The sequence below is a fragment of the Sapajus apella genome, unplaced genomic scaffold (assembly GCF_009761245.1).
Source record: "Sapajus apella isolate SASKATOON/1434 unplaced genomic scaffold, GSC_monkey_1.0 scaffold7, whole genome shotgun sequence".
NCBI classification, from domain to species: domain Eukaryota; kingdom Metazoa; phylum Chordata; class Mammalia; order Primates; family Cebidae; genus Sapajus; species Sapajus apella.
This window is the reverse complement of record NW_022436947.1, coordinates 8,217,907-8,245,524: the sequence shown is the minus strand read 5'-3', so window position 1 is coordinate 8,245,524 and position 27,618 is coordinate 8,217,907. Positions and strand designations below refer to the sequence as shown.

Below are 27,618 nucleotides of genomic sequence, written 5' to 3'. Positions count from 1 at the left end.
TTAAAAATAACATCACATTTCCCAAAGTCATTGGAATTATTTGAAGGTAAAATTGATGTATCACCTTATTTTATATTCTGTTTGAATAGTTCATCCAAGGTCACCAAAAGATGGCAGTGAAATGTGTTGTTTGTAATCTACATTAGCATCAATAAATATGGACCATTTAAATTGTGTCTCTGATCTTATTTCACTAAAGTTTAGGATAGGCACTACATTGAGTGGGACTGTGAACTTAAGAGTCTCTTAAGAAGCTAAAGTTGGGCCGGGCGCGGTGGCTCAAGCCTGTAATCCCAGCACTGTGGGAGGCCGAGGCGGGTGGATCACGAGGTCAAGAGATCGAGACCATCCTGGTCAACACGGTGAAACCCCGTCTCAACTAAAAATACAAAAAATTAGCTGGGCATGGTGGCGTGTGCCTGTAATCCCAGCGACTCAGGAGGCTGGGGCAGGAGAATTGCCTGAACCCGGGAGGCGGAGGTTGCGGTGAGCCGAGATCGCGCCATTGCACTCCAGCCTGGGTAACAAGAGCGAAACTCCGTCTCAAAAAAAAAAAAAAAAAAAAAGAAGCTAAAGTTACGGAGTCTAATGATCTTTGAATTAGTTAACTTTGGCCATTTTTTAAATTCATAGACTATACCCAAAATTATGGCCAGCCATATTAAAAGTATCCATCTTTTGTATAGAAAGGATTTAGCAAAAGAATGTATGTAGATTAGTGCAAACTCATTCTCACTTTTCTAAAAAATAGTTAAACTTGATGTCTTACATCTGTGGACTCAGTTTTGGATACAAAGTCTGAAATAGTTTGTGTTAGCTAAGTATAAAGAAGTTGAAGCATCTTTGTATATTCTGTAGCTCATACATCCTCATTGAATCACTCTACTATAGTGTAGTCTTTAATAGTTTGTAATGTCATTAGAAATAAGCTCAAGAATTCTTATTACTATAGAATAGACATTCTATTAATAAGAATAGAAATATTCCTAGTCATTTGTGCATTGAAAAGACATTTCCCATTTCCTGTGCTTTTCCTGACCTCAGCCAGTACATTAGCACATCCGTACACTGGCAGAATTCTAACTAGGTGTTATCACTGATTGTGTATCTGTAGATTTAATCTTTCAGACTTAGCATCAGCAAAAGTAGGACAGTTTTCTTAGACTTTATATTCCATCTAAACATGTATTGACATTTTCAAGAAAGTCATTTGAACAAAAATCCCAACATCAAATACTCCAGAGAAGGCATCTCCAGGTGCAAATTATGATCAGATTATGGGAGATTTATCTTCAAGGTCACAAAAGTATGGTGGCTTTGGGGGAAGCTGTCTCATAGTGTCAAGTGGAACATGGTAGTTTATTTGGTACTCATGCAGTGTTGTTTATACTGAAATACTTGAATGTATGTGCTCACCTGTTGTCTTTCTTCTGCCTTTTAAAAGTCTTGGAGTACATCATTATAACAAAGCTATTTTTTTTTGATTTTACATTGCAAATTTTTGTTTCTCTCTAATGATGCAGTTTACTTCTAAGTGTGGCTTTGGTAGGAAGAGGTCAGACCTTCAAGTGGATCACTAAATAATAATCACTTACAGTATCTACCATTGAGTTTGTTATAAGATGTGTTGCTTTTGATGGACTATTATGTGACTTCTGGGTCGAAGTTAGTCTTGCTCTATATTGGGCAATCTAAATTTAAGCCTTGAAGAGTGTCTAGATTGTGCAGAATTTCTGATTTGTGTCTGCTCAAAACCTTCAGAATTCAGCTTTTTTTTTTTTTTTTTTTTTTTTGGGTCAGTAATCGGTTGACAGGCGTTAGTTAGTTGATAAAAGTGGTATGTTGTGGTGGGGCATATAGGAGGATTAGACATACTTTTATTTGAATATATTTGGATATTTTCATATTTTCATCTTTATTTGGGATAATTTGTCTGATGGTAGCCTAGCTCTGCAGCTTCACAATTAATCCCAAACCACCATGAAAAATCAAATATCCTCTTTACCCGTGGTCCCAATTATGCTGGAGACTGAGGCAGGAGAATTGCTTGAGTCTAGGAGTTTGAGTCCAGCCTGAGCAACATAATGAGACGCTCTAGATAAATCAGAACAAAGCAAAAGAACAGGATCTGGTCATAAGCCTAATTCATATGACAACATCAAGTATCAGAACAAAGTAGTAATCATAGAGAAGTTTTTCATAAATAAGTTTTGATTCATATTACAATTTAATGGGAGAAATGAAATTTGAAATTTTCTTTTTTTCCCCACGAAAATAAAATTCAGATGTTTACAATTATTCTGCGATCTTTCCCAAAATAGTGGCTTAATGGCAAACCTGTCAGTAAGGACTCTGTATCTTTCTTAGAGGTGCTGAAGGCATTGTTGGTGCTCAGTTCATGTTTAATAATAATGTTATTTTGGGTTGAAATGTGGCTAGTATACCAGGGTTAATGCTGGTGCTTTCAGGAGAAGGGTGATTGGCACTTTAATCAGTGGAAATGTTCAGAACCTTTGTCTGAATGACTGTATTTCCAACTGTTCAGATTTCTCAGTTCTGGTTCAGTACCAATTCAAAGGGGAGAGCTCCATCTACTGAAGACCTATTTCGGAATGATTTCTTCTGTTGAGTTCAGTGATTTTCCATTTGCACAGCTCATTGAATTTTTTCTGATTTATGAGCCCCAGTGAAGGTTATGATGAAACTGGCAATTTGGTCATTTCAAAACCAAATTCCTTGTCATTTTGCTTAGTGCCTAAACCGAAAGGACTTACCAGGGAGGCATTCTTAATTAACTCTATTTAATAGTCATGTTTTGCTGGGACCTATGTAGACAGTAAGACTGCTCTTGCTGTAGATGGTCTTTCTTTAGTCTTCCCTAGCTTGAATCCCCTTTCATGTACTCACATTGGCATTTTATTGGTGATGTCATAGAACTGCAGTGACTTTGTGTCAGATTTAGGCTTGACTTTCAGTCTTGCTACTTTCATTGGCTCTAGAATATTGTGCAAGTGACTTAATTTTTATAAACCTCAGATTCCTTTTGGGGACTTACAGCCATGTTTAATGAGTTTGGACTTCGTCTGAAGTGCAGAAGAGTCTTTCAAGTGTTTTAAATAGGGGATCATATTTGCACTGTAGGTCAGACCAGAGATTTTGGTACCCAGCTCGTTTAGAGATTACCAAAGCTGGTGAGAGCTATATTGTCCAAGATCATCCACTTTCCTGGTTCAGCCCATAGTGACTGATCAGTGAAGCAGGTATAAAGGCCAGGCCATCTCAGACAGACTCCGAGTAACTTTAAAGGGCCATACTTTCATGACATTGTAATAGAGAAGATACTTAAAGCAGATATAAAAATCACAAGCCCTAAGGGACTGACTTAAAAAAATACATTAACTTAAAAGTCTTAAATATAACAAAAGACATTAAAACAAAACAAAATGACAGACCATAGACTGGTAGTATGTATTTGAGCAAAGAGAATTATCCAGAATATGAAAGAAGTCATACAGATCAATAAGAAAAGAATAAACAACCTAATGGAAAATGGAAAAAGAATATGACTAGGCAATTCACACAGGTAGATGCTTGAATGGCCAATTATAAAAGATGCTTAACTTCGCTAATAGGGAAATGAAAAGTAAAACCCTGGTGAGATTTCATTTTACACCTATTGATTGACAATACCTAATAAGCTTGATAGCACCCAAGTGTTGGCAAGGATGAGAAGAAACAGGAACTCTTGTATATTACTGATGAGAATAAATTACTGCAATCTTTTTAGCAACAATCTAGAAATATCTGGAAAAGTTGAAGATGTGCATATTCTGTAGCTCAGCCATTCTGCCTTTATGTGTTAGCCTAGAAAATAGTCATACATATAAAACAAAGAGGCATGTACAAGGATGTTCATTGTAGCACTATCTACTTCAAATAGAAAAGAAGCAGAGGCATGGATAAATGTAGGATGATTTTTCCACCATACAGTAGAGCTGTTAAAATAAACAAACTAGTTGTACATGCATCCACATGGATACATCTCAGAAACATAACCAGGGTAGAGTAAGCTGTAAAGACTATATAATATATGTCATATAACTATTATATATGTGTGATATACATATATATAATGTGATCGTACATATACATGTATGATCAAAGTATAAAAAATGGGAAGAGATGATGAGTGGAGCTTTAGCTGTATTTGTGTCATTTTATTTCTTAGAAAAAAGGCATTAAGCAAATCAGGCAAAATATTAGCATTTGTTAAAGTTGTGGTGCTAGATACATAGCTGTTATATTATTTTCTATTTGTGTGCATGTGCTAAAATATAGGTATGTATAGTCGTAGTCGACGACCTCAAAATAATAGTTGATGTGAAGAGAGTAGAAAATTTTGCCAAGGAAGAATAAAAACATAATACAAGTTGCAGAAATGCGTTGGTGCATGCTTACATTTTGTTGAGACCTGACAAACAGGAAATAAAATTTGATGATAAAGGTAGACATTTGAGAATCATTTATTGGTACAGGTACTAAGGAAAGGTTGTCTACAATGTCAGATGGTGTACAGAGGGAGCAAATGTAGTTAAATAAAAAACAACAAAACTTTATATTTGACAATTAGCTTATTAATATCCTCCTAGGATGCAGTTTTCATTTTAGAAGGAAGATTCAAAGTCAAATTGTAGGGAGAAAAGCAGACTGTGGTGTATATATATACTCTGTGAGAAAAAGAGACTGTGTTGTAGGACACATTAAAAATGTTGTCAATGAATTGAAGGAGAGAAATAGGGCATGAGAGGAAAAATGGATCTAAGAAGTTTACCTTGTGCATCAACTTTGGTGTAGTACTTGACCATCACCTGTGCGAACAGTTTGAAATTTCAGAGTGGTACCACAGCAACATCCATCTGACTTGGATACCCAGAGTGACAAGTTTTTATTCATACCTTCTCTCTTTCCTCTCTTATTAAAAATATGTTATTTGCATATATGGTTGTTTTTCTAGCACTCAAAGATCCTTTGAGTAAGGAATAATGGTTTCTATACTACCACTGCCAACCACAGAATACAGTCAGATGCATAAATAATGTATCTTAAAAAGAACTTTATACAGCATGGAGAGATTTGGTATGTGGGAAAGCCATGAAAAACATGGGAAGATGAAACAATGTGTAAAATACCATCAACCCTACCTCAAGCATGATCAATAAATGTTAGTATTCCTCATGTCTCCTCCACTGTCAGATATTTGAGAAGAAATAATTGAGAAAAACAGTTTTAGAACACTCTGAAAGGAATGGAGAGAAAGAGCAACAATACACTTTTTAAAGAAGGATGGATGACTTTTTGCTTGCAGGGAGGGAAGATAAGTCGATGTTGGAGGAGAGAAGGAGCTGAAGTGACTGCCCTCTTGTTGGTAGGAGGAGGTCCTGGTGGTGTTGAAGGTAGCAATGTGGGTATTACAGGAAATGAACAACTTTTGCAATGTCTTTGGATGAGTGAAGATATAAAAGACAGATGTCTAAATGCATTATCTAACAACATTGAGGATTCACTTGGATTTAGATCGTATGAATGATAAGGTCTATGTGATTACGTGATTTTTATGCTTTGGAAGCTGGGATTGAAGAAGAGCATACAGGATAGTATAATAGAAGGGATTTGCAGGGCTATAAGGAAAGATTTGGTGGATATGTGGCAGCTTCCTTTAAATGTTTGAACATTTCTTTATGGTTAAGTAATTCTTTTAATTCTGTTTTATCATAGGACAGAACTCAGGCACTAAAGAGTCAAAGAAAGTCAGATTCCTGCCCAGTAAAAATAAATTACCAGTAATTAGAGCTGTCTAATCTTAGAATACACTGTCTTTAGAGGTAGGGAGTTTCCTAACAAGGGAAGGATTCAGAGAGAGGCTAGGATGTGAAGAAGGAAGGTCTGACTGCATGTCAACTGAAAACCTTTTATACACTTAAGGTGTTAAAAGGTTTTATAATCAGAACATTGATGGGGTAAAAAAAAATCTCATTTATAATTAAGAGTAGAGTAAGGCCGGGCGCGGTGGCTCAAGCCTGTAATCCCAGCACTGTGGGAGGCCGAGGCGGGTGGATCACGAGGTCAAGAGATCGAGACCATCCTGGTCAACATGGTGAAACCCCGTCTCTACTAAAAATATAAAAAATTAGCTGGGCATGGTGGCGCGTGCCTGTAATCCCAGCGACTCAGGAGGCTGAGGCAGGAGAATTGCCTGAACCCGGGAGGCGGAGGTTGCAGTGAGCCGAGATCGCGCCATTGCACTCCAGCCTGGGTAGCAAGAGGGAAACTCCATCTCAAAAAAAAAAAAAAAAAAAAAAAAAAAAAAGAGTAGAGTAAATGTAGTGACTGTAAGAATCTGGGCTAGGTTAGAATACATGTAGTGACTATAGTATAGAGCTAAGGTTAGGTTCTATTTGTAGCCAGAATGGAGCCAAGGATATAAGACAATTGGGGAATATCCGTGCCATAGTTTACGTCATTTTTTCTGCCTCTGTGCTAGTGACATCAAGGACTAATCATATAGTAATATGGCTTCATACTTGCTATGATCCTTAACCAGTCTACCTCATCAATACCTTTAGGCACCATATTTTTTTTTACCATCATTTAAAATTTCATTTGAGAACAAGTCATTATAATTGATAATTCTTAAACTTCTTTAAAATAGAAAGCCAAGGAGTATTAGTTTGTAGATTTTGCATGTGAAACATTAGAATTCTTTATAGATTTCCAGTTTTTGCATGATTTTTTCCCTCTGACATCAATCAATAGATGAATTTTTGATTTTAAGTGAAAACCATACTATTAATAACTAAATTATCATTTTTTGTTTTTGCTAAAAAGGAAGTTCAAGTAATTCCTTTCTACCTTTTCTTCCCACTTTCATGTCCACTTAGTAATAGAAAGAACATAGCAGATTGATCAGTTTCACTCATCTCATAATGTCATCGAACATATTATGAACTTCAGGACAAGAGACAACTGTATGTATTGATTCCTTTCTTGGTTCAGTGCTTTACATATTTAGACTATAGGCTGCAATCTTGGAGGATCCCAGACTCGACACTTTTTTTTGTTGCTGTGGCACATTAGTGCCCAGAAATTTAGTATTGATTACCGTAGTTTCTCTTGCCTCATCTGAATGTGAAAGGAATGGCAAAGTAGCTTGGTTCATAACGTTGGCCAGTTAGCTCTTTTTGCTTAGTGAGGTTGTGCAGTGGTTTTGGAGAATACTAAATAATCAGTCTCAGAATTACTTTCACATTATTCTGCTGAGATACTGTTGAATTAAAGTCACAGTGTTCATGGAAAATAATGTGTCAGAAATTACTAAGAAGAATGTCTGAAACGTGCACAGGTTGTGAAGTGCTGAAGAGAAAAAAATGGGTCAGCGCATTGATTCTCTTGGGGTAAGGTTGGGTGCCACATTCTTTAAGGGACGATAACTGAAGCTCTAGTTAAAACGTTTCTAAATATACACTACCCACCTCCTGAGGTTCAGGTGTAGTTGTCACCTCCAGGGTTTGTCGTTTTCCTTTATTCTTCTGTGCATAACTCTGTGTATTCACTACTTGTAACTACTTTTAGGGTTACTGCGGATATTGTTATATATAAAATGAATTGGTGAATATACTCTGAGGCTGGGAGACCACTGTAATTGATTGGTCAGGTATTTTATAGCAAACTTTTATGCAGGATATAGGATTAGATAAAGCCTTCATACATGGTAAGCTTTCAGAATTTAAATTAAAAATGAAAAAATAAATGGAGATTTATGGGAATATATTGTAAGGATGACAGATAATTTCAGTGGTGAGAAAAAGGTCATCTTGACTATGTTTGAAAGTCATAAAGTGGTTCAGTATGATATTCTTGGTGTAAGTGCATTCAAGGAGTGTTGTACAACAGAGGAGACATCCTCTGAATAACTGTTATTTCAAGAGGCTGGATGTGTAGGCAGAATTAAAGAAGGTAGAAGTGGAGAAATGATTTCAAAAAAATAACAAGGTGGTTTCAATTTGAGAGACATTAGATGAATCATCTAATGAGAATTTTGGGTGATTATGGACTTGCAGCAGTACCAGCAGCAGATGAGCTGATGTATGGTTAATAGGACTGAAGAAATGTCAAGGAAGAGGAGGAAAGGAGACTCATGGCATGGGACAGATTAAAGACATATTTACAGTGCAGTGATGGAACAAGTTTGAAATTCTCCAGTTCTTCAAGCTGGTATTTATGATTAAAAGAATTAAGCAGTCAATTTTGAGAACTAACAGTAAAAGAATTGACCACCTGACTGGTATTTTGAAGTGAAGTAGATTTAAAGGGATAAAATCTGTATGATGGGAGATCAGGAAGGTAACAGTGGTACATTCATACACAGCCAACACTCAGGTTTATTTGAGTATTGTTCTGGGGAGCCATGGAGTATATGGTTTGTGTTGTGAGGGGATCATAGTCTGAGTGGCACAGGGATAATATCAAAGGCCAACCCAAACAGAAGACAGCAAATGTTGGTGGGCCAAATGAATGTTAGTGCTGTTTGAAGTGTGAATCCCAGATCCCTGGCCCCAACCCAGACTGACTCTTGTTATTTTCCTGTGGCTGCCTACAAATTACCACAAACTTAGTGATTTAAAATAGCACACACTTATTATCTTACAGTTTCTCTGGGTCAGGAGTCCGGGATGCTTAGATGGCTCCTTTGCTTCAGGGTCTCTTACCATGCTGCAGTCAAGGTGTTAGCCAGGGCTGGGTTCACCTCAGAGGCTCCTATGGGGGAAGAGTCTGCTTCTAAGCTCCGGCAATTGTTGGCTGAGTTCTTTTCCTTGCTGCTCCAGATTCATGACAACTTGCTTCTTGAAAGCCAGCAGTGGGGTTGGTGGGAGGAGGTCTGCTAGTTTCAGAGTCTTCTATAGTGTCATGTGACAGCCCATCATCTTTGCCATATTCTGTTGGTTAAAAGCAAGTCACAGTTCCCTCCTACACTGAAGGGGAGGTAAACACACAAAAGCATGGATAGTGGAAGGTGGGGATTATGGGGCCTCTGTAAAGTCTTGTCTGTGACACCTACTGAGTCAGAATCCACGTTTCAACTACATTCCCTAGGCGATTACGTTTTTTTTGTTTTGTTTTTTGTTTTCTTTTTTTTCTTTGACAATTACATTTTAAGAAACTGTTATAGATGGTAGGTGCCAACGAAGTTTGATTTAGAGGGAGAAGAAAGGTCTTTGGGCTTGAACTGACCAGGTGAATTGTTTAATGGGCAGTAAAATAATTTGTTGTGTAAAAGCTTATTCACATCAGGGAATTTTTGTTATTCTTTCTCCCTGCCACTTCTGCTTGAGTATAGCGTTTTTCACTTTTGTAGTGCTGTTGAACTCTCTGAGAGAGTTTGTAATTTCCTAACTCGGGCTTAAAAACAAAAAAGAAATGTTCCTTTCCCTTTCACAATTCCATTTTGGTAATAGGGGTTGGTGGAAAGTAATTAATGGACATGGCTCTGGCTTAATAGCAGAGCAATCTTGGGAAAGACATTGAACTGTCCTTAGCATCAATTATTTTGTATGTAAGTTATAAGTTAATATGTAGATTTAGAATTATGTGTTATATCAATTCTTTGGATTTGTATCAATTCTTTTGTATGTTGTGTCATTCTTCTCGTACATTCCCTGTAAGATACAACTTAAATTTGCCTTTAAGTTGTACGAATTGAGTGAGTTAAGTGAAAGTTCTTGGTAAAATGTAAAGCATTATATAATGTTGTAGTGGACTCGTTTTTTTGTAATGCCTTATTCATAGTGCTGCCCTCTTCCTACCCATAGAAGTGTGTACCCAAAAGTCATGATTGTTCCTTGATTCTGTCTGACTGCAGTCCATCAGAGAAGGCATGGATGACTGATCCAAACTGGGTCACACAGATTCTCTATCTTGGAAATTTGGATTGGGACCAAATGATGACACTTTAGTTCTTGCTGATCTAACGTATAGGTATTAGAAACCAAGGAAGCTGTGGTGCAGCTGACTTCTGCTGTGAGAAGCAGAGACTGCTCCTTGCAGAGGACAGAGGGAACTCGGATCTGAAGAGAGGAGGAAAGTTATGAGAAAGAGGGCTCACTGCTGGGGACCTCTCTGCTTTTGATTTTTCTGCTTGCTTTTCTGGGTCTTGGCAGCATTTTTGCCTTTAAGTTGTATAACGCATAATTCTAAATCTACATATTAATAACAATTTTCCCTCTTTTGTTCAAGCTATTTTGAGTTGTTTTCTGTTACTTTCAACTAGAGAGCTGAAATGTAAGTCAGTAAGTGTGCACTTAAATATTATTAAAAATCTCCTAACTACTCATTCATTTTTCCTGCAATGCCTACATAATTTGTTTTTAAAGGCCAATTATATTTCTTCATTCATTGAATAGTCATCCAGCATTTTTTCAGGATACTTTACGAATGCCATAATGAAGAATATGATCCTTGCCCTGAAGCAATTTTTTAATTTACTAAGAGAGATAGACATTTAAATGATACCTATAATACTAGACAGAATAAAGAAATAAGTACTATGTGCAATTCATTTGAGGTAACTTTTATTTTATGCTCAGTAACCTCATTGAAGATCGTTAAAAATTTAATTTTTTTTGCAAATAACTGAGCCCTTTTGTCCCTGATTGATGATAAGGTCCTGACATGCTTTTGGACCCATCATTTTTGCCTGTGTCTCTGAACATGGCCGGTAGGCTGGGCAGTCTGGCTATATATGCCTTTCTTCATTAAGTAGGCAGAGGAAAATACAGTGAGGTAGGCCAAACTGAAAACAAAACAGAAGTTCAGATCGGAGATTTAAAAAAACTTGCTTAGTGAAGTTATTTGATGATTTGACTAAGTCATCCTTTTGCTCTGGGGTGATTTCCGTATTTAAGATTTGTTTTAGAGGTTCTGTCTTCCCTAGAGCTTACATTGTGTATAAAAAGGGTACTTATATACCTTACATTATATAATAAATAAAGAGGATACTGATACTGCTTGTATTGCATAATAGAAAGGGTGCCTAACATAAGAGTTCTTATGTTGGCATTACATAATAAAATTGGTGCTTAAATTAGATGGGAGCCAGTGAAATTATAGTCAAACGGCATGAGGCTGATTTTAGAACTGCATTTTCTTAACATGGAGGTTATGTAGGTTACATGTTTTACTGGCTCATGCAGCTCTTCAAAATGACCCAGTTCAGAATGACATTCAACTTAGAGCTGATTGAAATGGGCATTGGTGGAAAATCCCTTGGGGATTTATGGAACAATTAAAAAAAACTTAGCAATCTCATTCTTTTTAATAATAGAAAAAAATCCGTAGTTAGAATTTTAGAGAAGTATGTGAAGGTTTTATCTTACTACAGAAATTGTGGGAAATGCTTACTTTTTAAAAGGAGAAAGGGAAAGAATCTCATTTTGAAAATTATCATGAGGTAAAGTAATAGAATTAACGGAGCAATCCAAAATGAGCTAAATAAGTTTCTTTGTGAGAATTCTTCTAGAGATTAATTCTAGAATTCTTCTAGAGACTTCATAATATATGGTAAAACTAATATTGCTGTTTAGATATTCTGTATCGCCTTTTGTCCTCACTTTAGGTAAGCCGTATGTAGTTTCTCATAGCACTCTCTTACATCACTTTGCTCATTTGGTGATTGTGTAGGTGTGAGTATGTGCACATTTGTAGACTTTTGTCAGTTTCCTTCCTGCTAAATTTTAAGCTCATTGAGAGTAAGAACCATGTGATTAGCTTGTTATCATTATGCACCCTATGCCTACTGCTGTTCTTGGACGTAATAGGTGTTTACTAACTACTGAATGAATAAATGAGCATTTCCATAACCTTGTGCCCTACAAGCATTACTCATAAAAATATATGCCTGAAATGTTTAGAGGTAACATTATTTTTAGGGTCAGAATATGGTATATTCGATGTGAGGTTTAGCACTACGAATAAAGTCAGTAAATAATCCATAAAAATGTGATCAGCTTGATTCTTGTTTCTTAAATTCTCTCAGAGAGCAGCTAAACTTAGAGAGGGGGTTCAATAGATGGGGCATTTAAAATCTTTAGCCTGTGACTTGGCAAATAACTACCAAAATTCTCTGGAGACAAGGCATCTAGAAACTAGGTTGGCTAGCACACAGAAAACGTTAGGGGAGTTTCCAAAGCTTCAGACTACGTTAGTGATGGCAACCAGTTCAGTAAGGAAGCAACAATATTTTCCTAGGGCCAGAGCTCAGAATGGGGAGACACTGCCATGATACTCTCTGAGGAAGGGCATGGGCTCAATGGACTCCAGTTCCAGTTCGCAGGGAGAGGAACTTCAAAGACAGTGAGCTGAGCAGCCATGGAAGCTGCAGGGAATAGGGAGATGTTGGTAGGGAGTTAGGTTTTCAGGGAAGGATGGAATATAGAAGTTGGTAGACTGGGGAATGTAAACCAAAAATAAAATTCTAAAGCCTCCAATCATCTGAATGGACTTCATGCTCAGCTAATTTACTCTTAAAATATAATCTGAAAGACTGGTTCAAGTCATGACTGGAACACGGGGAGTTGGACATGTTCCATTATACCCATCAGATGGTGTGAACATCAGCACAGACTGTAAGTCTGATGAGAAGCATTTGACAACCTCTTCTCTCTGAAGGCTACTACCTGAAGGCTTCCTCTGCAAATAAGAACTTTGATCTCTACAGTCCTTTCTCTTAACCCAGCCATTCCTATCTGTTGATCCCACGTGTTTAGATGAACTCAACCAATTGTCAATCAGAAAAATTTTAAAATCTGCCTGTAAGCTGGAAGACCCTGCTTTAAGGTGTCCTGCCTTTCTGGACCAAATCGTTACATTTCTTAAATGTATTTGACATGCCTCCCTGAAATGTATAAAACCAAACAGCACCCCAACTACCTTGGGCACATGTTCTCAGGATCTCCTGAGGGCTGTGGTACGAGTCAGGGCCACTAATATTTGGCTTGGAATATCTCTCATCAAATATTTTACAGAGTTTGATTCTTTTCATCTACAGGAAGGAGACAGTCAGTACCTCTTTCCCATAGATTTTTTCTCTGTTTCTGGTAATGATGTTTTTGGTGTTAGATAATTCAGCCTTGGCTATTCTATGTTCATCTTAAGGTTGGTAACATCATGCCCCAGTTGGGGGTTATATGTCTGTGATTGCCCCAGAAGCAGCTCTGTCTCTAATGCCTGCAGCTGGCTCTGAATCTGTCAAGGAAAGAGCAAGTAAATATTTTCTTACAAATATAAAAGGAAGAGTTAAACACTTGTTGTTTGGAAACCAAGCTGATAAGCATATTATATTGTCTGAGGCCCCAGAAATAAGCAAATTAATTACATGCAAATAACTGTTGCTCATGAACTGTGGGATAATAATAGTATCTGTTTGGATGTTTATGGCAAATTTATTTACATGGCTCAATTTTCCCCTAATTTTCCTGTGGAAAATAATAAATATTGGTTCCTTTTGCCTTTCTGTTAGAAACACTTTATTGAAATTGTGAAAGCTATTACCATGTCTTGCTATCTTTGCTTTGCCAAGGGCAATTTTAAAGACAGTATTTTTAAATACATGGTGAAGAAAGTACTATTAATATATGTGAGTTCTTTCTGCTGTAAACAAATGGTTGTCATCACCAACATCATTATATAATACAGAGGTTCTTATTATTGAATGTTAACATTCAATAGTTCAAGCCCAGTTGACTTTCTGTTGATCTTTTTCATGAACATCTTTCGATGTCTGCTTCTTGCTGAGCTTCAGACATTTCCTCTCTTAAGGAGAAACTGGGAATTGAGCAGTTTATATTGACAGTGTGACCCATGGTCTCTGTCTTTTTCACTAATGAGTAATTGGATTCACGTTGAGAAGATGGCTCTAAACTATGCCTAGTGCTCCATATGCTGTAAAGGAACCTTAGCATCCAATGTAATTCTCTTGATCCTTGCGTGCGCGCGCGCGTGTGTGTGTGTGTGTGTGTGTGTGTGTGTGTGTGTGTGAGAGAGAGATATCAAAGGTGACTTGATGAGTTATTTTTTTTTCCAACATAATCAATTTTTACAGTTCATTAACTTGGATTGTGTGTCAGGCGCCTCATAAGCGACAGAACATCTTTAGTTGGAATGTAGGCTGGGCTTTTTCCACTTCAAGCCTTTATTACTAGGGTGATACACAGCTCTACTAGGTTACTATTTTATTTGTTTGCTGTCTATATGCTAAGTCTCAGGCATTGATACCACCTCTGTGCATTTTCATCAACAATCCTGACATTTTGACATGACAATCTTGAATTATCTTATGGAATGCCAGAGACACCATGATCTGTTGTTCACAAAACAGGAAGTAAAATGGAAATGGACCCTGTTTTAATTTTTGGTAAAGCAGGAATTTTAACATCCAGTAAGAAAGGAAATCAGAGCAATTTGTATCTTGGATTAATTTTTATCAGCTACTCTCCAACCTCGTTTTTGCCATCTATAAGTGTATTGGGGTGCAGGGAGATGAGAAATGGGGTTGTCACAGGCAGATTGAACCACCAAATTCTGTATTCTATAAATGAACATCTTGCTTTTGCAAGGACTCTATTTGCCGGTTTTCTCCATCAATTGCCATGGTAGAGATGTGAGTTTGGGAAGCTGGTGGCCAAATACTTTCTTACTGTATTTCCAATGGGTGAGGGGGTGGTACCACACACACCTTGAGAGTTCCATTGTTCTTCCTTTCAGTTTGAGGTTCCCATGTAGAAAAATTATACTGCATTTTAGTAATCTGATTAACAGAAGGAGAAAAATCAATTGGTAGATTTTGAGGAGAGAATCAATTTCCTTATTATAGAAAAAGATGAGAGACATAACTACCTTGTGTTTGCAAATTATTTGCTTTCAGTCTGTGATGCTTTCAAGAGTTTGAGAAATAGGGTTTTTAACTTCTCAACTTATGACTGATAGGATCATGGTAAAAGTGCTCCAGCCTAATGGAAGCTTAAAAATGCAGCTCTCAAAATTGCTGGATCACACTTGACAGTGATTTGTATGTCTACGGATTATTAAACCTCAGCATAGAGAATGTCCTGATTTAAAATTTTTCAATTTTATTCACTTGGTCTGATGTGAGGAGCAGCCATCCTTCCTGTTGTCTTGTGTAGTTGAATATAAATTTCTCAGCTACAGTTAAATTTCTGGGTAAGGCCAACCACACTGAGCTTTAGGGATTTCTTTTCCCTTGGACTTCTGAATCAGAGAATTGCTAACATTTCACCTTTGACTTTGTTCTCTATTGACAGTACCCATGAGCATTTGCCACCAAGTGGAACACATGCCTTAGAGTGATCAGGAAGAAGCAAGTCAGAACAAATGATAATCACTCTGTGCTAATCTTCTCCTCTCTCTCCTCTCTCCTTTCTCCTTCTCCTCTCTCCTCCTCTCCTGTCCTGTCCTATTTTTATTTTATTGTAATCCTTGGAGCTTATCCAGCTTTGGTTAGTTATGCACAAACTCAGTGCTTAGAAATTTGCTGTTGTAGAATTTATAAATCAGGAAACAGATTCAATAGTTGTGGCTTGAAGACTTATTTAGTATAGTATTCGGGTTCCTTCAGTTATATTTTACATTAGTGTATTTTCTGGTATGCTACTTTTTTGCTTTTACACCACAAACATCTATTGGTGCTTATTGTAGATAAATTTTGAGCCAGGGTATACCAGGACTCATTAAAGTTAATTTTGGTAAAATTCGCTTGCAGTATCATCATTTTTCTTATTTTTGTGTGTGTGTGTTTTCTTTTCCCCTTTTTCCTGGATCAAAAGTTACCTTATGAATTTATACAAATGTGTAGATGAGAAAATTCTAATCATAATGAGTCAAAAGTTTTGGAAAGGGGGTTTTGGAAATATTGATGCCTTGGAGGGACTGAAGTTGCAGGGAAAGTATTAAGCAAGAGAGGCATGGCTTGAGAATAGGGATTGAAGTGATTAACAGCATGGGTTGGGAGAACACTGATGAAGGAGAAGTAGCGAGGATATTGATTTAGTAAGTGAAAGGGCACTGAAACAATGAAGTCTTAGAATATTAGAGAAAGAATTGATGGAAACATGACTTTTCATGTTTTGTTTGATACCATTTTAATGATGTTTATTTTGGATCTAAAATAATAAACCAAGTATAAGACTGCTTTGAAATCATATTCTGAACATTCTTTTAAACATTTCACTAGCAATTCATCTGCTCTCTATTTTAATATGCTGTTTTCTAACTTTGCTAAGATAATTGATTCTGTTACATATTAGGACGTAAATTTTTTCCGTAAGTTTAAATTTTTTAAAATTAAAAACATCGAGATACAATTCACATACAATAAAATTCACCATTTTAAATAATATAACTTAGCAGTTTTTAGTATATTCACAAGGTTGTCAAACTATCACCACTGTCTAATTCCAGAACATATTTGTCACTCCAGAAAGAAAACTGGCCATTAGCAATCACTCACCATTACCAGTCACCCCCATTCCTGCTTCTCTTCAGCCTTTGGCAGTCACCAGTCTATTTTCTGTCTCTGTAGATTTGTCTATTCTGGACATCCGTGTTACAGCATGGCAGTACCTGATTTCTTTTTATTGCTTAATAATGAGATGCAAGAATTCCCTTGACCCCCTCATGGGACTTGTGACAGGGGTGTGGCTCACTTACTGGGCTGTAGCTGCACTCAAACCTCTTACAGGAGTGGGAGCATGCAGATGAGTTGGTGCCAGGGCTGGGGCAAGTGCTTTTGGGCTCCTGCCCCACATTAGCATCTAGGGGTTTGGTACAATTAATGCTCTTTTAGCAGTTGTCATCCGTGGACAGCTAAGTGTTAACCAACTCAGTGGAGAGTCAGGGTGACAGCCTTTACACCCTGCCCTCTAGGTAACAGTTCCTGCCCAGCATTCCAGAAGAATCAGGTTACATGGACTTGAGGGATGTGGAGATTTTATTGAGTGATGGAAGTGGCTGTAAGCGAGATGGGGAGCTGGAAAGGAGATGGAGTGGGAAGAGGATCTTCCCTCATCTCCGACCGCTCCCAGCCGAGCTCCTCTCAACATTCAGATGTTTCTTTTCTTCTCTCCCCTGCTGTGCTGCTCTGTTCTTCTGCTAGTGGTGTTTGGGGTTTTTATGGGTATAGGATATGGGACATGGTGGGCCAGGGTGGTTTTGGAAAAAGCAACATTTGCGTGAGAAAACAGGGATAACTCTTCTCATTTAGGGCCTTGGTTTCCAGGCTTGAGGGTGGGGCCTTTGCTGGGGAACTGCCTTCATTTATCTGAAATTTCCTTGCCTCCTGTCCTTATTATTATTATGTTATGTGGACATTTTTTTTATCCATTCATCAGTTGGTGGACATCTGGTTGATTCCACATTTTGGCTGTAATGAATACGGCTGCTGCTATAAAAATTTGTATGCAAGTATTTATGTGAATATTTGTTTACAGTTTTACTATACCTAGGAATGGAATTGTTGGGTCATATAGTAACTCTGCGTTTAATTTTTTGAGAAACTGCCAAACTGTTTTCCAAATTGGCTGTACTATTTTATATTCCACCACACATATTGGGCATATTATTTGAAATGTAACTGATATCCTAACAAAAAATAGATTTACCCTTTCTATCTTGCCTTTTGGACATCATGTATACTGGAATGAGTTATTGTCTGATACTTTGAAAGACCATAAAATTGTAGAGCTTGAGAGGTTTTAATGAATCTGTCTTTCTACTGGAATGGAAAACCCCTGAGGTCAGGCACCTTGTCCATTTTGTTCACTTCTGTGTACAATCCACCTGTGTCAGCACTGTAAATACTAGATGCTCAGCAAATTTTACTGAATAAATGAATCTAATCAAACCCCTATGTTTTATAATGGAAAAAAAAATGATGCCCAGATGTCAGGTAACTTTCTAAAGATCACTAAGGGATTTAATGACAGAACAAGGACTAGAATTACGGTTCTGATTTCCTTGCCAAATTCTTGCCGTCACAGTCATGTTGAATTCACTGTTCTTCCTGAACTTAGTGGTCCATTGCTGACCTGATACAGAATTTTCTGAGAGTTTTATAGCTGTGCTTTCGGAGTTTATTGACATTTAATGGGTGTTTTTGTTCTTGTGAAGTCATTTACATGTTTACTGCTGAGGCCAGCATTCATAACAAGAAAAAAAAATTTAAATAACTGTATTTTACTCAGGGAAGATAAATTACAGTTGCCTATCAATAAATAGATAACTTTCATTGCTGCCAAGATTATTAGATTGTGGAAGGCAATAAATTTGTACTCTCCCATGTGAGTCCCTTGCCTTAAAAAATTCACAACTAATTATCTGAAAGTGAGACAGGTTAGTGCGGGTTTGCTATCTACTAATATTCTTTTCTAATCACCCTTTGGGAAGGGATGGAAGAATCCATTTTATCAGTCTTTCCTTCTTAGTCTGCTCTTCCAGAGTAATATATGTGTAAATTAAATGTAGCATAGTTTACGTAAGCATAGATTACCCTGTATCTGAGGCATTGTTCTTAGACCCACATTTGCATGTTAAGTAGAGTTGTGTGCCATGAGGGATAGGTTTATAGACTGGGCCCGTAATGAAGTTGAGAATCATTGTGCAAAAGCTGTAGACTGCAGGTAGACATCTAGAGCCTTTGAATGTGGAGAGCATGTATTTCACTTCCTTTTGCCAAAGACTTTATTTTATAAGGCTTTATGGGAAACAGTGTGATCAATTACTTTAGTTAAAACCTATTCCAGGAAGCAGACTATTAAGATACTACTTGAAAGTAGTAAAATTTCCCCCATTTTGTAACTTTTGACCTACTGATTGATACCTGGTATTTAACATGTTTAAAACATTCCTGAATTTTGTTGTATCTGTGAGACATATCCTAGGGAGGATCATAAGTCTATTATGATCATAATTATGTTTCTGGTTTACTCTATCCCTTTAGTGTTGGGAGTTGAGAATGGGAGAATATAAAATAATCCTTTTGGTTCAGGTAAAAAAGGCATTTTTAGAGAGTTAGCATGGGATAGTCAGGAAAGAAAAGACAAAACATGCTTTTATGTGGAAGATTCGTGTTCAAATTTTGGCTTTACATCTAATTAGTTATATAATCTTAACTTTATCAAGGCTCACTTTACTCATTTGTAAAATGTGAATAATAATAATAATAATCCCTACCTTACAACATAGCTTTGTATTTGGTAAGCTAATGTATGGGACACGTAGTAGGCATTTAATAGCTGATAGTGAAATATGAACCTGGGGTTCATTGGACCTTCTTAATAAAATTTGGTAAACAGATATATAAGTATTACATACATATTCCTCTCCCCCCTTTATATTGCCATCTCATATCTTGTTTCCAGTAGGATTTAACTGATATGTGGTTGTCAAGTTAACTTTTAAATGTATGTAGATAGAGCCTTTTAAAGTTATCTTAAAATGTTGTTCACTGTAAAGCTTCATAAATAGCTGCTCTAAATCTGTTTGTCAAGTGCTTTCTACTCTTTTTCAGTTTCTGCTAATGCCACTACTATTGCATACTGCATTATCCAAGTCGGAAACCTTGGCATGATCTTTCCTGCTTTCTTTTTTCTTTGTAATTCTGCTGTCTAGCGGGCTATTTCTATGCAAAACTAACACTGCATAAAATATTGTCGATGCTGATCTGATGTAAGGTAGACAGCTTAGCAAGTACATGGACTTGAAACACTAGAGTACATTAAGTAGCACTCTATAGCTGTAATGTATTATCCTTTGTCAACAGATTTCTGAGACATCAATGAAACTCCTAATCATGTCCATTTATACAATATAATACCAATTTTACAGTTTTTTCTGCTTAATTCTTATCTTCTAATGGTACTATAAATGGCAGACTTAAATAAAACTACGATTTATTTACTTAGATGATGAGCTCTTGTTATTCCGTAAGCAGCAGGATACCAGATGTGGTAAACAGATAACCTCTAGCAGCCTGAATGGAAGATTGTGGTAGATTGGATTATTGTTCAGCAAATATTCATTCCCTTACGCATCCACCCCCACCAGCCCCCCACCCAACTGATAAGAGCAGTGTGTTTTCTCATCCCATTGCTATTGGGCTTGGTCATGTGACTTGCTGTGACCAACTGAATGTTAGCAAATATGCCTCTAGCAAAGGCTTGAAATATGCTTGTGCAATTGGACTTGGTCTTTGCACTTCTATTGTTTTCCATGAGAAGAACATGCTTCTAGTAGCTGCTAATTCAAGCACTGGCTCTGGACCTGATCTGCAGCTTGATACCAAGCCCAGTGTAGTCCAGCCTACGGCCAAGTCCTAGATAACGAGTGTGTATGTGAGCAAGGAAAATACACTGGTTGTATGCTGCGTTTTGAGGTGGTTTGTTACTCAGTGTTGTTGAAGTAGCCAACAAATACAAAAGGATACTCATTTCTTTTAAAGACTTTCTTTGGGCACTGTTTTGGGAGCTGTAGCTTTCCATTTAGCATCAAGAACTTCGTTGTTCAATGGCACCAATTTTGATGCTAATTTTGTCTCTGGTCGCTGGCAGAACTGTTCAGGATTGAAAATGTAGTTAAAAGAAATGCTTACAATTCAGATGGGAAGAAGAGTGCTGGTTGACCCTGTCTATCTCTATCTCCATAAACCTGTCTGTACTTGGAAGTTGTTTCTAGGAAAATATAAATGGACTGTGGCTCTTTTTTTTTGGATAAGCTAGTTGTATGTCTTTAGTGGTACAAAGGGCAGTGAATACACAAAGATAGCGTCTTTAATTATGGAAAGAGCCTATTAAAATTCCATTTTGTCTTAAGAAGTAAACATATAAAAGGAATCTGGAGGAAGCCAAGCACCTCTTTAAAATAATGATTGTCTTGGGCTAATTCCTTTCCCGTGCCTTCAGCATCATTAGATGCCAATCCTACTGTGTAGGTTCATTTGCAAACAAAACTGATTAGAGACAGGAGGCTTGTGTGCATGAGACTTCCCAAAAGCAGAGGTTTCAGAAACCTGCACATTGTTTAAACTGGTTACCCTCAGCAGTACTTTTATTTTCTCTCTATGTGGGGTGAGGGTGAGGGGGAAAGAAGGTTGTTTATTTCAAAGGGTATTAGAACCCATTCTTCAAAAGAGAACACTGAAAAAAGAGAAAAAAGGATATTATGTAAAAACTCAGAAGGTTTTCAGAATTTCCTTTTTTGCCCGTTATAAACATGATCTTTCCCTTTGCTCTGAGCTCCCCCCTCTGGCATTCATGGCATATTTCTCTTTTTATTACTGTAAACTTCAAAGCTCCCCCTCCAAGTCATTTTGCAAACCCTCTAGACTGTAAAGTAATGGTAGGGGCTGCTTTTATTTCCCAGAGTTTATGGTGGGGGTGGATTGAGAAATGTAGAGGAACTGCCTGGAACATTTATTAACTTTTAATTTTGTACAGAAAAAATCTGACACCAAGTACCATATACCATTGATGTTGCTTCAAAGATACTTTGAGCTTGTTTAAGCATTTTTTAAAGCTTGTGTGCCAGGACTGAAATGAGGTGCCTTTAACACAGACCTCAGGATTGTGCTGTCATAATAAATAAATCCATATATCTCTTTGTTTTTGTAATTAAAGCTTTATCCTTCTTGTTTTTTGTCTTCAGTGGCTATCTTTGTTCTGATAGAGACTGACTGCTTTATTATAAGTAAACTCCTAACTATTGCGTGATATTTTCTTTAAAAAGAAGACTAGTGATGCCCAATTTATTTAGCACCATCTAGGAATCTGATTTTCAGTGTTACCTAATTTTCCAGAAAATAAAATCTCTTCCCTTTAAGCATTGAAGGTTGTATTTTAACATCTTTAATGGAAATTTTATAAAATACATTTTTCGGATTTGGCCGTTTTGTCACAATATACTGAGCACATTCAGACTTTTTTTTGGTGACTGAAGGGCTGTCATTTTGAACCTGGCTAATGGATTCTTTGGTTGCACTTTTGCACATTAACCTTCATTGAATTTATTGTGATATGTCAGAGGTCATCTTATCACAGGTGAAGGCATGGACAGTGTTCCACTGTGCTGAACCAGCCCCAGACTTCCATTAAAAAAACAAAAACAACAAAAAAAAACTTACTTGTCTGCTCTTCATGCCATCTGTCTTTTTTTTCCCTTGCTTTTTGGGGGTAGATTATCATGTCTAGCTGTTTATTGTGTCTGTTTCAGACAAGCTCCTCTTGCTAAGTTCCTCAGCTATTGTGGTATAAGCTGGAAAGGCAGAGAATCAAGGTGGTTAGAATTGTGTGTAGAGTAAGTGACCAGAGAACACTCTCTGACATCATGCACATGAATTCCCGGCTATGGATTGTGTAGCATAAGAAAATTTTGCCCCTGGAAGTGTCCCTTTTTTCTTAATTTTCTCTTCTTTAGTTTCTGCTATTCTTAGTGGTCCAGGCTGCCAGGTAAATTAGGTATTACTCTGCTAATAATGGCAATCAGATGATACCTGAAACACCTTTATTGTAGAATTCTCTCTGCCAGTCCTATCCATCTGTATTTTTGTTACTTAAGTTTTACCTATTCCAAGAAGATCCGTTTCTGGAAAAAATGCTCCATTATCTAGTAATCTGTTAATTTCTATAAGTATCTAGGTTGGGGGTAAAGCTTTTGCTGTTTATTATCCCACCTGGATTGTGCTAAATGGATAAGTGAATGAATAAATATACTTCTTTTGATACTGAAGCAAGTAGGTTTTTTTTCCCTTGTGATTAAATATTTGTTTAGATTTTTTTTTCCTTTGTAATTTGTTCTTATTTGTCCTTTATTCTTTAGAGCAATGTAAGAAAGGGCATGTGAAAGAATTTGAATTATCTCTTTTTTTTTTTTTTTTTTTTAAGTAGATAGAATTTCCTCTTGCTACTCATTTCAAGAAATTGGTGCTCTTGCATCAGGACCTGGTTGTTTTTGAAAGACGTTTTTCTTGGCATCCATACAAACTAACAATATGGATTGTATGAAACCCAGAGTGGGGTGGGCCTTCCTTGTACTGCCTTCTGACTTTTTCAGCTGCTGTGTCTGTGCTTGCCCTCCTATGCGCCCTGAGCCGTATCCTCTGACTGAGAAGATTTAGAATTTGACTGTCCTCTTTAGGTCAGATCTATCATTACTCATATAAATGATATTCTTTTTGAGTTAGCTTTCTCTCCTTTCCTCTTCATTTGGCATCAAGACTAAAAAATGATGAAACTAACTTCCTTTCCAGTAATGAGAGCCTTTTCTTTTTCTCTTCTTTGTCCCTCTTTCCCTGAGTGAAAGCAGTGTAGTGTTGAAGAAAAAAAAACAAAAACCCTAGTATTATTCATATCTTATGGAATATTCAGCTGGCATAATACTTCTTTACTAAAGCCTACAACCATAGAGTTCAGTTTTGGGGACCTGATCAAAGAAATAGGAGCAACCTATGAAATAAATAATCAGCCTTTTTAAGTATCATCATATACTCTTCTTATATATGAGCCAGTGGCTTTCAATTTGATTTAATCAGTGTGTGGTTATTAATATGCACTATATGGAATGCATTGTGCTCTATGCAAAAAACATATCCAAAAATGAAATTTTCACATCCTCCCCCTTTATTTTACCTTGTAGGAAATGCATTTCTTGTATTGTGCTTACGTTTATAATGACTTTAGAGTAACGTACGATTTTTTCCCATGAGTTCAGTGTCAGTTTCCTGGAGGCATATGCTTTTATATAAATTTGCCCATCTGCCCTGTCTATAAATTGAGGATGAATTGATAAAAAAATACATCTGAGTGACTGTGGATGGGTTTGTGTTGGAGTGTGTGAGGATGTGAGGAACTGCCAAGATTCATTAGATATATAATGGTCATAGTAAAGGCTCATTTCAAAATTTTTCTTTATTTTTTATTTTTTTTTAAACTTTGCGTGTTATCCAAATGTGTTAGAGCGTTTCTTTTTAAAGAAGTACTGATAATAGTTGCCCAAATTAATGGTTTGTGTTCTATTTTTTTTTCCTGCTTTTATAGTTTCTCAAATTTACTCTATTTGTGTTACTAGAGTTTTTAGATTTTTATTCTGATTATGGCTTATGATTTAAATATCCATCAGATGTTTAAGTGTTTTACCTTTTGCTGTTATTTATGAGAGAAAAAAAGGACTATAAGTTCCCTGTGGTACAATTTTCTGCTCAGAAGAAATAGAAAAGTTTGCTGGCATTCATTTTCTAGCTCACGGTCTTTTCCCATTTTCGATTATACTATTTGCTCTAAACTCCAGACTAATGCTGGAAAGCGAAGAAGACTGCCTCTGACCTCATGGAGCTGGATGGGAAAACAGTGCTACTGTTTTCACCACTAAAATTTTCTATAATCTTTCTTTGTGACCATTTTAAGATCGATAAGATATTTCATTACCTAATGTTTTTTTCCACTTCAGATCTTTTATTTCCCCATTTTTCTGTGATGTTTCCGTAATAACTGTAAATGACTCCACAAGTGTGTGCATGAATTCCCTTAAGATCCTCTGCTTCCCGTCATCCAGGCCTGCTGATTGGTATGAGTTCAGTATTGTCAAGTGTTCCCCATCTGCTTTTTGTCAGTCGCTATTTTTGCAAAGTCTTCATTCTCTCTAATTATACAAATATGTCTTCTTCATTTTTCTTGTCAAAGACAAATTAAAAAGAATTAGTTCAGTTTCTTAGCTAGTTTAGTCTTCATTAATTCCAAACCCCACTCCATTTTTAGCAGCATTTTTCTCTTCCTAGTCTTTGCCCATCTCTTGGTAATTTTAAAAGCTCATCTTCTCCTGTCTGACTTATTTGAGTAGCATGAATTAATATTCTATCTCTGACTCTTTTCTGTAAGTTTTAGTGACTGTAACAAGATACTTTTTCACTTTTCTCCTTCTTTAGTTCAGATCTGTCTTTGTCTGTAGATATTTGAAGAGTCATTTGTGAAACTACATTAGGTGTTTCTTGTTCATTATCATTTTCCTCAAGAGGAATTTTAATCCTATGTGTGTTAATTATTTAATTATCCTAATGATGTCTCATATGGTACCCCTGGCCTCTTGCACACCAATGGAATTAATCCCTTATCCCAGGGCTCCTCAGAGTTCCTGATCCTTTAATGTTTGTACATTTATATTTAAATACTTATATTCGTTTTTAAGTATCTTTCTCCTGGTTTTTTCTTATCATCTTGGTTTTGTCTCTTCTTTCTCTAAAGCCCTATGTTCTTTAGATTTAAATATTATGACATTAGTTTCTTCCTTTCTGTTGCCTGCAGTGGGGGTTATTATCTAATATATTCTGGGTTTCAAGCTTTAATAGCCATGAGAATCACCTGGAATCTTGTTAAAGGTCCAGATTCCTGAGTTTTAGCCCCAGAAATTCTAATTCATTTGGTCTGTGAAGAGCCTAGATATGAAGAGTCAGACATCCCTAGAAGTTTTAATGAGATGGTCTACTGAAATGGTCCGCTACAGCTACCACCTGCTAACTGCCATCCTTTATCTTAAACACAACAGCCAGATTTTTTATCTCAGAACATTCATTTTTAAAATGCCTGCTATCTGCAAAGCACTGTGTTGGGCACTCAGAATATCACAGTGAGCAAAATGGACATTGTTCCTGATCTTACAGTGTTTATAGTATGTTGAATTGTTTTCTTCATGTTTCTTCATCTCAAATTCTTCTTTGATTACCTGTTGCTTACAGATAACAGTAGGTCAGTTCGTTAGTATTTTGCTTAGGTGCTGATAGAACACAAGAGCAGTGACTGGGAATCAGGGAATTTGACTTTCAGGTTTGGTTTTACTTCTGCCTCTGTACACATGTGTATTTGTGTACGTGTGTGTTTCACTTGTATAATGAAGGAGATTGGATTAGATTACTACTGTTCCTTTCAGTCAGTATTTGAACATCAGTTTTGGTTTCCATCTTCAAGATGTTACAGTTGCTTAAAAGAAATGCACCATATTTCATAGGTTCTAATGTATCATCACTTATCAGACCCCCCCAACTTCAGAGATGTTAAAATGTGAAATAATATGTATCACATGGTCCATGAAGTATAGTGTATGTATTTGTGTGTTTGAGTTTGTGTATTTGTGAGCATAATGATAACATACAAAGCTACCTTCTGACTACTGACACATGGTTACTTGGGACCAAAACTGTATCACTGGTCTGACACTCGTGAAAGACTCGGGATTTATGAAGAGACGTAATGCCTGTAACACAAAAGAAGCATAGATGTAGGAGGAGATTATCAGTCTCTCAGCCCTGATGACCCTTCCCATGTTTTCCCTGGACCTGCCTCACTGTTGAATTGTGGAGTGTGTAAAGATTCCTAACCACCAAGCCATCAGTGGGACTATAACTCAGTGGGTAACTCTTCCATCTACAACTCAGCTCTGACCTCCCCAAGAAACAAAAGTCAGATGTTTTTTGTGAGTTACAGACGCTTTATTTATATTTTACTTTTTAATTAAATGTATTCATTTAAAAACATTTAAAAATTTAGTGATCAAATTGAATAATCATTTACTGGCAACTCTCTTCCACCCCAGCAGACACACATTTAACCATTTCTGATCCAAGGCCTTGTGTAGGTAACATTACTGTTTACACTTTTCAGGAAGTTATCATAGTTCTTGAACACTACAATGGCTTTATTATTTCTCTTCATGTTTTCACTGGATCTGAGTCTTCCTGGGAGGGAGGGTGACTTATTCAGGGATTCAGAGGCAAGTTTAGTACTGGAATCAATTCTGCATTTTTATGAAAGCTCTCATTCTGTTTTTTTTTTCCCCCCACCTTTATTTCTACACCCATCACGCATTCAATTCTCTCTTCCTTCCAAGTACTTTTAGCCTTAGAATTAACTTCTCATGTTACAGTTGGTCATCAGTGTTCATGATATGACTGCAGATGTCAGAGACATTTGCACCAGAGCAATTCCATCTGGGGTAAGGGCTGGGTAAAATAAGGCTCAGACTTAATGGGGCTGCATTCCCAGATAGTTAGGCATTCTAAATCACAGGATATGATAGGAGTTCAGCACAATATACAGGTCATAAAGACCTTGTTGATGAAATAGTATGCAGTAAAGAAGTTGGCTAAAACCCAACAAAACCAAGATGGCAATGGGAATGACCTCTGGTGATCCTCACTGCTACGCTCCCACCAGCAATGTGACAGTTTACAAATGCCATGGCAATGCATTGTAACTTCCATATAGGACGTTTACCCTAAAAAGGGGAGAGATGAATAATCCACCTGTTTTTTAGCACATAATCAAGAAATAACCATAAAAGGGGTAATTGGCAGCCCTTGGGGCTGCTCTGTCTATGGAGTAGCCATTCTTTTATTCCTTTACTTTTTAAATAAAACTTGCTTCCACTTTACTCTGTGGACTCGCCCTGAATTCTTTCTTGCGTGAGATCAAGAACCCTCTCTTGTTATCTGGATCAGGACCTCTTTCTGGTAAT

The 27,618-nt window shown here is 36.9% G+C and overlaps 1 protein-coding gene and 2 long non-coding RNA genes across 6 annotated transcripts in view; 2 read left to right on the top strand and 1 right to left on the bottom strand.

The window, feature by feature from the left end:
• EXOC4 (exocyst complex component 4) overlaps positions 1 to 27,618 on the top strand; it is an 805,456-nt gene that overhangs the window by 160,989 nt on the left and 616,849 nt on the right. The window lies entirely within an intron of this gene.
• On the top strand, positions 571 to 23,430 carry LOC116549930. Its single transcript, XR_004268158.1, has 2 exons — positions 571 to 6,051; positions 6,374 to 23,430. It is a non-coding gene; the product is annotated as an uncharacterized LOC116549930 (long non-coding RNA).
• On the bottom strand, positions 15,481 to 27,618 carry LOC116549933. Its single transcript, XR_004268161.1, has 3 exons — positions 27,521 to 27,618; positions 17,898 to 17,904; positions 15,481 to 15,492 (listed from the first exon to the last, which is right to left on the bottom strand). It is a non-coding gene; the product is annotated as an uncharacterized LOC116549933 (long non-coding RNA).